General features: G+C 40.1%; 1 non-coding gene across 1 annotated transcript; it reads right to left on the bottom strand.

The window, feature by feature from the left end:
- Window positions 1-10,814: 10,814 nt before the first annotated feature.
- On the bottom strand, window positions 10,815-10,947 carry LOC126014738 (small nucleolar RNA SNORA51). Its single transcript, XR_007497737.1, has one exon. It is a non-coding gene; the product is annotated as a small nucleolar RNA SNORA51 (small nucleolar RNA).
- Window positions 10,948-12,684: the final 1,737 nt, after the last annotated feature.

Raw genomic sequence — 12,684 nt, 5'->3', positions numbered from 1 at the left:
TGTAGAGGGCCTATGATAAATGACAGTTTAAAAAGAATCAATATTAAGCAAACAAAAATATCATATTTTAAACATACGGTTTTTACAGTTTATGTGGAGGAATGGTGGATATTGGGCACAGAGCCTCATACACAGGACACACATGGTTTACCACTGAGCTGTATCTCCTGCTAAATGTAACTGTTTGGAAGAGAAGAGGTGCCAAAGGGTGTGGAGACCCCACCATGATTCTCAGGCTGCTGATTCACTGCAATGATCCAAGAAAGCAATACTGCTTGGTCTCTATGATAGAGAATTAACTGGGTTACCCAGGCCACCCCAGCAGTCTGGGGCCTTCAGGATCATGGCCTGAAGTACATGAGGGACTCAAACGAGTCTAGGAAATCAGCTAGTGCCAGGGACAGAACCAGGCTTGGCACATACAAACTATATACTCTAAATATATGTTCATCCAAACGCTTACTATATCTTTATAACAAGCTTTTAGAGATATAAAATTAACATGGAAATTATCTAGTAAACAGTTTTTGATAACTGAGGATATGAAAGACTTCAACCAACTTAATATTTGGTAGAGGTTAAACTGCATTATCCCTACAAAAGCTTTTCAAAGGTAATGGCAGAACAACAGAATAAGAGACAATAAAATAAACCACGCCAAGGGTTTATTTCTAGTCTAAGAAATATTAGATGCTTTTTTAAATGTTATTTTTTTTTTTTTTTTTTGGTTTTAGGGCCACACCCGGCGATGCTCAGGGGTTACTTACTCCTGGCTGTCTGCTCAGAAATAGCTCCTGGCAGGCACGGGGGACCATATGGGACACCGGGATTCGAACCAACCACCTTAGGTCCTGGATCGGCTGCTTGCAAGGCAAACATCGCTGTGCTATCTCTCCGGGCCCTTTAAATGTTATTTTTAGCAAAGCAACATAGTTTTTAATTGAAAGAAATTTAAGAGAAATGTTCGGGAAGTGAAGAAGAACTATGTGTTCAAGAGAAGTTCTCGACAGTGGGAAAAACATCTAGAAAAATGTAAGCAAACCTTTATTATCAACAAGTCTTCAGTTTTCTGATCTGCAAAGTGAAAAAAAAGTCCATTATGAATGAAGTCAAATAATGAATACTTTGAAAAGCAGTACACAAACATGAAAAGCAGATGCAGTTAAGGAACGTACTTGAGCTCACAGCCCCGTGGCAATGAAGTCAGAATTCGTAACGGCAATTTCAGTTCTTGCTGCATGCTTCAGTGTAAAAATATAACCCTACTAGAAACGACAGCAGTATGAGGATTACTATGAACAGCTATCAAATAAACATCAGATTTCTAAGATTTACTTAGTGAATGAGCATTCAATACAGGTTGCTGCAGAACTAATTTTACATTAGAACTGAAGTTGGAATTGTTATGAAATAAGAAATTTGTGAACAAGGTTCTTAGAAGAGAAATTCATGTTTTATAATACATTTCTTCTGTTATTTTAATGGCCTCTTTACCTGAATTAAAATGACTTTTAATGTCATCACATAATGTATCAGATTGCTAGATATTCAGATTTTATTTATTTATTTTTTGTTTTTTGGGCCACACCCGGTGATGTCCAGGGGTTATTCCTGGCTATGGGCTCAGAAATCGCTCCTGGCTTAGGGAACTATATGGGACACTGGGGGGTCAAACTGCAGTCCATCAGAGGCTAGCGCACGCAAGGCAGATTTATGGCTTGCGCTACCGCTCCAGCCCCTTAGAATTTATCTTTTAATCCTCAGTAAAGATTATTTTTGTTTTACAAAATTACTTTTGGTATGCCAAGTTTTAAATATTTATGTTCTGGGGGTACAATTTCAGCATCACACTCATGACCAGAGTGTCGATATCCAAGGGCTGGGAGACTATATATTAGTTAACGGACATCATATGTGTGGTTAGCACATCATACGGTCCCTCAAGAATCCCTTGGTGGGCCCGGAGAGATAGCACAGCGCCGTTTGCCTTGCAAGCAGCCGATCCAGGACCTAAGGTGGTTGGTTTGAATCCCGGCGTCCCATATGGTCCCCCGTGCCTGCCAGGAGCTATTTCTGAGCAGACAGCAGACAGCCAGGAGTAACCCCTGAGCAACGCCGGGTGTGGCCCAAAAACCAAAAACCAAAAACCAAAAAAAAAAAAAAAAAAAAAAAGAATCCTTGGTGCAGCCTTGAAATCCCAACTTCCTCCCAGCAACCAAGAGTTGGCGCCCCCAGATCCACTGATGTGTGGCTCAGTCTAATTTCTGGCGGCATAGGGCCTGAGCAGCACTGCATCTTCAGGCCCTCACATGAAATCTATCACCAACTTGACTAAGAATCACAGGTACAGACACCGGTTGAGTACCACTTGGGAGCCTCTCTACCAACAAGTGAATTATCCTTCTACCACAGTCCATAAGATATCCACACCCTTTCTCTCCGCTTACATCACAACTTTATTAGTCTCACTTCGGCATCAAAGCCTAAGGATCAGGGGCCTGAGAAACAGCAACAGCAGTAGGGCATTTGCCTTGCCTGTGGCTGACCCAAAATGGACCTGCTTTCGATTCCTGGCACCCCATCTGGTCCCCGAGCCTGCCAGGAATGATTTCTGAGTGCAGAGCCAGGAGAAACCCGAGTGCCACTGAGCGTGGCCCAAAACCAAACCAAACCAAAAAAACCTAAGGATCTGATTTCTATACTTGTTTTGTTTCTTTATATTCCACATCAATGAGATATCTTTCTCCCTCTGACTTACTCCAATCAGTATGAAGTCCCTTCCAGTTCCATTAATGCTGCAGCAAAGGCAAGATTCTATTTTTTCTAATAATGAATAGTATTCTATGGTATATCTATCATGAGAGAGAGAAAAAGAGAGTGAGAGTGAGAGTGAGTGTGCATGCGTGCGTGCATGCGTGTGTGTGTGTGTGTGTGTGTGTGTGTGTGTGTATCTCCATCCCATGGTATACCACAGTATAACAGTATAACATATGGTATATCAACTACATAGTACAGTATATCTAAAATATCTACTATTGGACTCTTGGGTGGTTTCCAAAAGTTGACTACTGTCAACAGTACTGCTATGAATAGAGGTGTACCTGTTAATCTTTTAGTTTTATGGTTTTTCATCAATGGAACAGATGAATCATATGATAGGCTATTTAAAAGAAGTTGAAGAATCTTGCAGCTTTTTATAGGAACTGCACAAATTTACTTTTAAAAAAATCTGAAATAGAGACTGGAGCAATAGCACAGCTGTAGGGCATTTATCTTGCACACAACCTGGAATGGATCGGTTCAATTCCCAACATCCCCTATGGTCCCTCAAGACTGCCAGGAGCGATTTCTAAGCTCAGTGCCAGGAGTAAACCCCTGAGCGCCGCCGGGTATGGTGCCCCCCAAAAAAGAAATCTGAAATGTATTTTTAAAAACATTTTTGTTTTAAGGTCATGCTTAGTTATGTTCAGGGTCACTGCTGGCCCTGTGCTTAGGATTCAGTTAGGGCTTAGAGGGGACATATGAAGTCAGGGGCTAGGTGCAAGAAAAATGCCTTCCCTGATATATCTCTTCAGTGCCCTATTTATTTTTTACCAAGTGTGTAAAAGTTCCATTTTCTCCATATCTTGGACAACAGCTGGGTTTCTTTTGGTCAGTCATTCTTACTGGTATGAAGTAACAGCACTGTTATTTTGACTGGTTTCTTAATATATTTTACTTGTTATAAGTAAATATGTATGTATGTGCTCTTGATCATCTGTATATCTTCCTTGGTGAAGTTTTTATTCAACTCTTCCGCTATCCTTTCTTATTAGGCTGTCAGGTTTTTGTTCCATTTCATGAGCTCCTTATGTATTTCAGGATTAGCTCTTTGTGAGATGCACAGCATGCGATTTTTCTCCACTCACTAAGGTGTCTTTTTGTTTTGTAATGATAGTTTATTTTATTGTGCAGAAGCTTTTCAGTTTGATGTAACCCCATTGTTTGTATTTTTTTTCTTGTCAACAGAATCCAATCCCTAATTAAACCAGAGCAGTCAGTATTCCAGAGCATTTTGCCAGTTTTCTTAGATGTATTTTATGGGTTTTGGTGTAATGTGAAAGTCTTTTTATCTATTCTAAGTTTACTTTAGTTCATCATGTGAGATAATTACCCACAATGGGATTACTTCAAACTAAAAATCTTCTTTACTATTAACAAATAAAATAAGATAGTCACGCACACATCAGACAAAAAAAAAAAAATAAAATAAATGATGGACAGAAGGAGCCTTCAAGAAAAATTGTATAGGGGTTAAGGTCCAGGCGCCTGCAGCCAATCTGGTTTAATCCCCAGCACTACATGGTTCCCTGAATATAACTAAACTAGGCCCTGAATCTATGGCCTTGAAGGACCCCAGGCACTAGGTATACTGAGGTCTTCTGGATAATCTCAGGCTCTGCAGAGCCAAAGCAAAGCCACATCCTTAGAGCTTGGTGTTGACCAGCTTGTCTGGTTGGCCAAGAATCACTGGAAGAGGGTCCCTAGCATCCCAAGAATTGCAAGGAAACTGCCCTTTCCCCACCAAAAAATCATGGGCAGAAGATCTGAGCAAACACTTCTCTACAGGCATATGAATTAGCAATAGATACATTAAAAAAAAAAAACCATACTCATAGGTTATTATTAGAAAATCTCAAGCCAAAACCTCATGTTAAATCATACCTATCAGATAGCTTACATCAAAGACACGATCCAAAGAACTGTGAGAACAATTCCAGAGACCTGACTGAGACAATAGCAACTGAATGGGTCTTCCAGAAACATAACTCTATCCCAGGCTCCATCCTAGGAGCAGCATAATGACCAAGACCACCAACTACAGAAGATGGATTAAAACAACACTGAAGAAACAGAACTGCTAGAACCACAAAGAAAGACTTCATCATAAGCTCCATTCCTTGAGCTGTACAGACACCAAGATCTCTAGATACAGAGGTCTGGTTTTACCATCCAAGACGAAGCAGAAGTCTTCCATACACCACGAAAGCACCGAGGGGAGAATAAATGATCATGCAAGGAGTCTATAGTTAATCCCATGACAGTATACTTCAAGGGTGGAGAAACCCTGTGTCTCCTAGGCAGGCCAAGGGAATTCCCTCTATAATGTCCCCAATAGTTACTGTGCCTATGCAGGGAGAAAAAGAAAAGGGAAATTAAAAAGCCCAAAATAATCCTTTTATCCACTTATATATTTATTTATTGACTGATTTTTTTGACTTCTTTATTTTGGTGTAAATATTGAAATTGATGCCTCCAATTTTATTTTATTTTATTTTATCTTTCTTTTTGCACTCCAGCATGGTTTGATTTCAGGACCGAGACTGTTGTGTGGTGCTTGTCTTTATTGCTGCAGTGCTCACTGGACATTTTATTTGATATTTCTTTCTGTATTGTTGCGGTGTTTCAATTACCTTTTTCCTGTCCTCTTTCAATCTTTCCTTCAAACAAAACCACATAACTCGAACTATCTAGCTCCGCCTCTCAAATAGAGGGGGAAAAAAGAAAGGGTACCAGGACCAAACAGATATATATGATCACTCATAGTAAGCTAGACACAAAGGGGACCACCTACTCTAGCAGCTTGGGAGGAGTAGGTGGGGGATATGGGTTGCAGGAAGGGAACAGGGGTGGAGGGAGGACAAATTTGGTGATGGGAATTCCCCAGATTCAATGTTAATATGTACCTAAAATACTATTGTGACAGATATGTAAGCCAATATAGTCAAAATAAAAATTTAAAAAAGAAAAAGAAAATAACTGTGAGAACAAAGGTATCTCCACACAAAGGAGGTCTGAAAGACACTGTCTTCTGTTTATGTAACTGTAAATTATGCCAGTCACTGTGGAACAGTTCAAAAGCTCCTCATAAAATAAAAATCAGAACCATCATATGATCTTGCAATATCACTCTTGATTTCTAAAGAACATGATCACACTAATTCACAATTATCTAAGTACTACTAGGTTTATAGCATGATTCAAAATAGCCAATATATGGAAGCATACTAAATACTCTAATAAAAACCACAATGAAGATGTAGTATACATAGACAATATACTCAACTATATTTTTAAATCTTATTTGCAATAAGAATGGGGTTTGTCGGGTGGGGAGGAGGGAGACTTGGGACATTGGTGATGGGAATGTTGCACTGGTGATGGGTGGTGTTCTTTACATGACTGAAACCCAAACACAATCATGTATGTAATCAAGGTGTTTAAAAAAAAAAAAGAAATTAAAACCCTGGAATCCAAAAAAAAAAAAAGCAGAAACTGAATTTGTTTTTATCACTCACCTGGCCTATAAATATTAAAAAAAAAAAAAAAAAAAGAATGGGGTTTGTGGGCCCGGAGAGATAGCACAGCGGTGCTTGCCTTGCAAGCAGCCGATCCAGAACCTAAGGTGGTTGGTTTGAATCCCGGTGTCCCATATGGTTCCCCGTGCCTGCCAGGAGCTATTTCTGAGCAGACAGCCAGGAGTAACCCCTGAGCACTGCCGGGTGTGACCCAAAAACCAAAAAAAAAAAAAAAAAAAAAAGAATGGGGTTTGAAATGTCGATGCTATGTGAAATAAGTTAGGAAAAAACATGAATATGACTGAACATAAAGTAGGAAGCAACAAATGAACAAAAAAATTTGTCCTAGCTTCTGACAACAAGTTGATTATAACTAGAAAGGACAAAAAGGAGAGGAATGGAGACAAAAGGGTAGAAACAGGTAGAAAAAACTGGTTACTGGCAGATGATTACCAGTTCAGTGTGAGTGGTTTATGAGTAGTATAAGAGGGAGGGGAAAGAGAGGGAAAAGAGAGGGAGAGAGAGAGAAAGAGAGAGAGTGAGTGAAAGAGAGAATTTACCCAATGAGGTAAAATATGATGTGAACTCCTGAAATCTGCCAAGCAAAGGTATACTCATTTAAAAAATAATCTTAACAGTCATATAAAAGTAAATGAGAAAAGCTCTGCATTTCCTACAATGTGGCACAAAAGTTGTACCACTTTAGAATTGTAGATGCCTGCTCACAAATCTTTGTTGGAATGTCACTTATGACCCAGAGAATCTGCTTAAAGCTCATATGCCAAATGGCACACAGAACTAGAACTGAAATCCCTTGATTACAGAGAGCCTCTCTCCAATCGATTTATTTTATCTCGATCATCTGTGCAATACTGGAAATAAGAAAATGTAAGAGGTGACTTGGAAAACACCACATTTTCACATCACTAATAACATGCACTTCTTTCCTGGGACTCTATCCCACTTGGTCTGTACCAGCATCCTCCAAACCCAGAGTTCTGGCACTGCTCCCCAAAACTCAGTCTGACTTGTGCTCAACAGACACCCCACCTAGTCCCATACCATGCACACCCCTAGACCTCCTTTCATCGATCACTTACTTATCAAATCCCAATACAGACACCAGGATTGGTCTGGGCTTGTACTAATCACTAGGAGCCAGTAAATTAGTTACCATTAGAATCAACTGAACCTTCTAGGCCTTTCTTAGATCTCAAAGAATGTGGATCCTGACGACAGGTACATGACTAGCACTTCAATCTTGAATTTTGGTCAGTAGTAGGCAAGCAGGTACTACTTCCTATCATCCACATGATTTCTCCCACCTAGGTAAGAATAAAGACTTCAGAGCAGCCCATCTGGAGGCAGGACCCTTAGCACCATGGTAGGGCGTTAGCATACAATAAATCCATTTTTTCCTGGCGTGGTAGTCTCTAATTTATAACTTTTTAGTAACATTTTATATATTTTAATATTTTATGTTTTATAATTTATAACTACGACTTATAACTGTTATAAACATACATTTATGAAATATATCAATCACGACCATGGGCAGAGTGGGGTTGAGGGGGGCATCCTAAACACCCTAAAAGCCTCCTATGCCTTTATACCTAGAAAAATACTAGAGGTATTTTTACCTATCAAAGTAGTATAGCATGCATACTCTATGCTCTAAAAATACTTTCTAGGGCTGGAAAGAGAGTGGTTTGTTTGCCTTGCATTCCTGCCTACCCTGGAGGGTCCAGGGTTGATCCCCTGCATCCCAGAAAGTCCCCAGAGGCTGCCAAAGTGATTCCTGATCCGGTCGGTCCCCAACACCTTGGGGTGCCTCTCTGCAAGCCTTTCTGGAAGCAGAAGTCTCAATCTCTGACAACTGCTGAGAATGAATGAGCTGGGCATTGAATTGGCAGCATTTGCAGAGTCTGGGCTGCTGCCACCAACACGCATGCGCAGTCGCCAGGGGGCAGGGACTGGCGGGCCAGGCCGCGGGAAGGGTGACAGGAACCCCACGCCATCCACCGCTGTCCACCACCATCACCCCTAGCCCAACCAGGAAGCCCCTCAGCCCGCCGCGCCCCACTCCCGGCCCCCGGAGCTCGGCCTCGCGCCCGCACACTTTGGCCCACAGTGGCCTCACGAACCTGGAGCATCCAAAAAGCGCGCGGGACGACGTGCGCCTGCGCAGTGCCGTCCTTCCGGGCCCGCCCTCGGCGTCCTTGCGTGCGTGCGTGCGTGCTTGCGTCGGTCGCGCTGCGTGTGTCCAAGATGTGCGGTAGTGGGAGCGTGGCGGGGCGGGCGCATGCGAGACTTGCGCAGTCGCGCGAGAACGCTGGGCGGGTGGGCGGGGCTTGCGCGTTGGCGCGGGATTTGGGAGGAGACGGGCTGGGACGTGGACAAGGGGACCAGAGGCCAGAGCCATGTGCAAGTCCCTTGGGGTGCTTTTTCTTTTCTTTCTTTTCTTTTCTTTCTTCTTCTTTTTTTTTTTCTTTTCTTTTTTCTTTTCTTTTCTTTTCTTTTCTTTTCTTTTCTTTTCTTTTCTTTTCTTTCTTTTTCTTTTTCTTTTCTTTTTTTTTCTTTTCTTTTTCTTTTCTTTTTTTTCTTTCTTTTTCTTTTCTTTTCTTTTTCTTTTCTTTTTTTTCTTTCTTCTTTTCTTTTCTTTTCTTTTTTTTTTCTTTTTCTTTTTTTTCTTTTCTTTCTTTTCTTTTCTTTTTTTTTTCTTTTTTTTCTTTTCTTTTTTCTTTTCTTTTTTTCTTTTTTTTCTTTTTCTTTTTTTTTTTTTTTTTTTTCTTTTCTTTTCTTTTCTTTTCTTTTTTTCTTTTCTTTTTTTTTTCTTTTTTTTTTTTCTTTTTTTTTTCTTTTTCTTTCTTCTTTCTTTTTATTTTTTTGGTTTTTGGGCCACACCCGGCGGTGTTTCTTTCACTATCATTATCATGGTAGATTTTCATGTAGTTATTTCTCTAACTGCACTTACTACTCTTTGTGGAAAGCTTCATATCATGGGCTGGTCCTTCCAGCTTTCATCTCTTTTGTGTCTGGGCATTATTACAATAAGGTCCTTGATTTTTCTTAAAACCCATAGATGAGTGAGTGTGTGTCTATTTTGTGTGTGTGTCTCTCTCTCCCTCTGACTTATTTCACTCAGCATAATAGATTCCATGTACATCCATGTATAGGAAAATTTCATGACTTCATCTCTCTTGACGGCTGCATTATATTCCATTGTGTATATGTACCACTGTTTCTTTAGCCGTTCATTTGTTGTTGGGCATCTGGGTTGTTTTTAGAGTCTGGCTATTGTAAATAGTGCTGCTATGAACATAGGAGTGCAGAGAAAATTATTGTATTTGTTTCTTGTGTTCCTAAGGTATGTTCCTAGGCGTGGTATAACTGAATCCTATGGGAGCTCAATGTCCAGATTTTTCAGAAATATCCATACTGTTTTCCAGAAAGGCAAGACTAGATGGCATTCCTACTGACAGTGAATGAGAGTTCCTTTTACACAACATCCATGCCAACAGTGGTTATTCTTGTTCTTTGTATATGTGTCAGTCTCTGTGGCATGAAATGATATTTCATTGTTGTTTTGATTTTCATCTCCCTGAAGATTAGGATGTGGAGTGCTTTTTATGATCCAAAGACAGAATAGCCACTTACAGTGACCATGCGGTAATTAGTATCATGATGGTGCCTAGTGAACGGTTTAGAGGTTGGCAGTTGCATGTTAGAGTTATTCCTGGCTCTACACTTAGGAATTACTTATGACAGGCTTAGAGACAAAAGGAATCCTGGGGATTCAGCCAGGTTTGCTTGATGTGAAGGCAAATGTCTACCTGCTGTACTGTCTTTCTGGCCTCACTTTTTTTTAAATTGTCAAGCCATTTCTCATCAGATAACTTTATGTGATTAATAGACACTGGTTTGTCGATTTTTTCCAGTTTATTTATTTTTATAATATCTTTAAGTACCATCATTCCAAACATGTTTGTACTTGGATTTCAGTTATAAAAGACAATACCCCCTCTTTACCAGAGCAACCTTCCCACCACCAAAGTCCCCCATCTCCCAGTTTTATTTTTATTTAAATTAATTTAAAATTTATTTTAGATACCATGATTTACAATGTTGTAATGATAAAATTTCGTGTCTACGTGGTTCAACCTGTATGTTCAACCAGAGTGATTGCTTCCCTGCACCATTGTCTCAGCTTCCCACCCCACCATTATCTTTTCTCCCCCAACCCCATCATCTCCCTGCCATAATAAGGTCCTCCGTTCTGTAGATTAGTTCTTCTCAGATGCTTTTGCCTTTGGCCATTAGATATTCCCCTAATGTATTTCTTTATATACAACATATGAGAGAGATCATTCTGTGGTTGTCCTTCTTCTGGCTAATTTTGTTCTACATGAGTATATTTCAGTTCCATATTTGCAGTGGCAAATTGCTATGGCCAGAACTTCCAATACCACTATTTTTTTTTGCCCCCCAATACACAATACAGACCAGGCAAAAGGCCTTTGTTGAGGTGTATATGGGGTGCATTTACTGTACCTCCTCTTTCTATACAGTCAGTGTAAAGAACACAGCCTGTGGTAAGAATTGGGAGGCCTTATCTTTTCTTTTCTTTATTTTTTCTTGATTTTTTAATACACACACATACACGGGAATGTTGCACTGGTGAAGGATTTATATATATCCTTCACCAGTGCAACATTTCCATGCGCAATATCCCAAGTCTCCTTCCTTCCCACCCCACACCAGCCTGTACTCTGGAGAGAGATAAACACAGAATGGTCTTCCTCATCTATGGGTTTTGAGAAAAATGAAAACATTTGTGTAATGATTCTCAGAGACAAAATAGAGGAGGACTGGAGGGTCGAGCTCCTGACATGAAGCTCACCACAGGGATCATTTAGTGCAGTCATAGAAATAATTACACTGAGAACTATCATAACAAAATGTGGCTGAATGGGAGAAGTAGAAAGCCTGTCTAGAGTTCAATATCACTATTGAATAATAGTTGTGAGTGTTGGCAACCTTGTCTTGTGCCTTGTCCTTTTTATGTTATGAAAATAGATGTCTTCTGTGAGTTAGTGGTAAAGGCTTTGGCTATTTTAAGGTAAGTTCTTTATATTCCCACATTGTGGGTGTCTTTTTTTTTTTAATTTTACTAATTTTAATTGAATCACCATGAGATACAGAGTTACAAAGTTGTTCTTGACTGAGTCCCAGTCATACAATGCTCCAACACTCATCTTTTGACCAGTGCACATTTCCCTTCACCAATATCCCCAGTTTCCCTCCCAATCTCCCCAACTCCCCAGCCTGACTTTGGCAGATAATTTTCTTCTCTCCCACTCTCCCTCCCTCTCCCTCCTCTATCTTTTCCTTTTAAGGTTTGCAGTACTATTACTGAAGGGTTATCATGCATGTCACTTTGCCCTTTAAACAACCAGTTCTTGGCCAGAGTGATCATTTTCAACTACTGTTATTATACCTTTCTCTGCTGTATCTGCACTCTCCTGCTCTTTGTGGCAAGCTGCCTACAGCCCTCCTATCCCTTGTCTCTATTGTCTTTGAATAGTATTACCATACTATTTCTTTATTTCTCACAAACAAATGTAATCATGCTATGTTTAACCCTCACCCTCTGACTCGTTTCGCTTAGCATATCCATAGCCATCAATAATGCTATCCATAGCCATCAATAAATAAGCAAAGTTTATTTTTATCCAACAGCTTTGTAGTAGGAATTTAGGCTATTTCTGAATCTGTGAGTTCACTGCAGAAGGTATACATGTATTCCATGTAAGGTATGTTCTATGTAAAGAGCTATCATGAGATCATGTTGTTCTTATGAACCTGAAAAATGGTACACTTGAAGTCATAGACATACAGGCTGATGCCCACCCATATGGGTAGGATCCATCAGAATCCAAAGACCAAAGACCTATCATTGGGGAAGTGATATGGAGTGGGAAGGTATAGAACATGATGACAGAAAGAAGCCTCTTAGGGGTTCTGATCCAGCAAAGCAGTTGAGAAGGATTTGTGACTTTTGACCTCCAAGCAAAAATGGTTGGTCCAACCAACCAATACTGATACCCAATATATGCCCAAGATCCAAGGACAGAGCTGCAGGAGGAGTCTGAATTGGGGAGAGAAGCACTTAACAGTGCAAGAAAGTGGAGATATGTCTCATAATTTAAAGGGAAGGAATCATTAAAATAGCTTGTATGTACAGTGAGCTCTCATGATTTTCTAGCTGGTGTACATAATAAAAGACTGAGAAGGGATTGTGTGTATTTGCTTATGCATCACAATTCCTGGGAAGAAGATGATGTCA

Source organism: Suncus etruscus, chromosome 7 (assembly GCF_024139225.1).
Source record: "Suncus etruscus isolate mSunEtr1 chromosome 7, mSunEtr1.pri.cur, whole genome shotgun sequence".
NCBI lineage: Eukaryota > Metazoa > Chordata > Mammalia > Eulipotyphla > Soricidae > Suncus > Suncus etruscus.
This window is presented reverse-complemented; position numbering and strand designations above follow the sequence as displayed.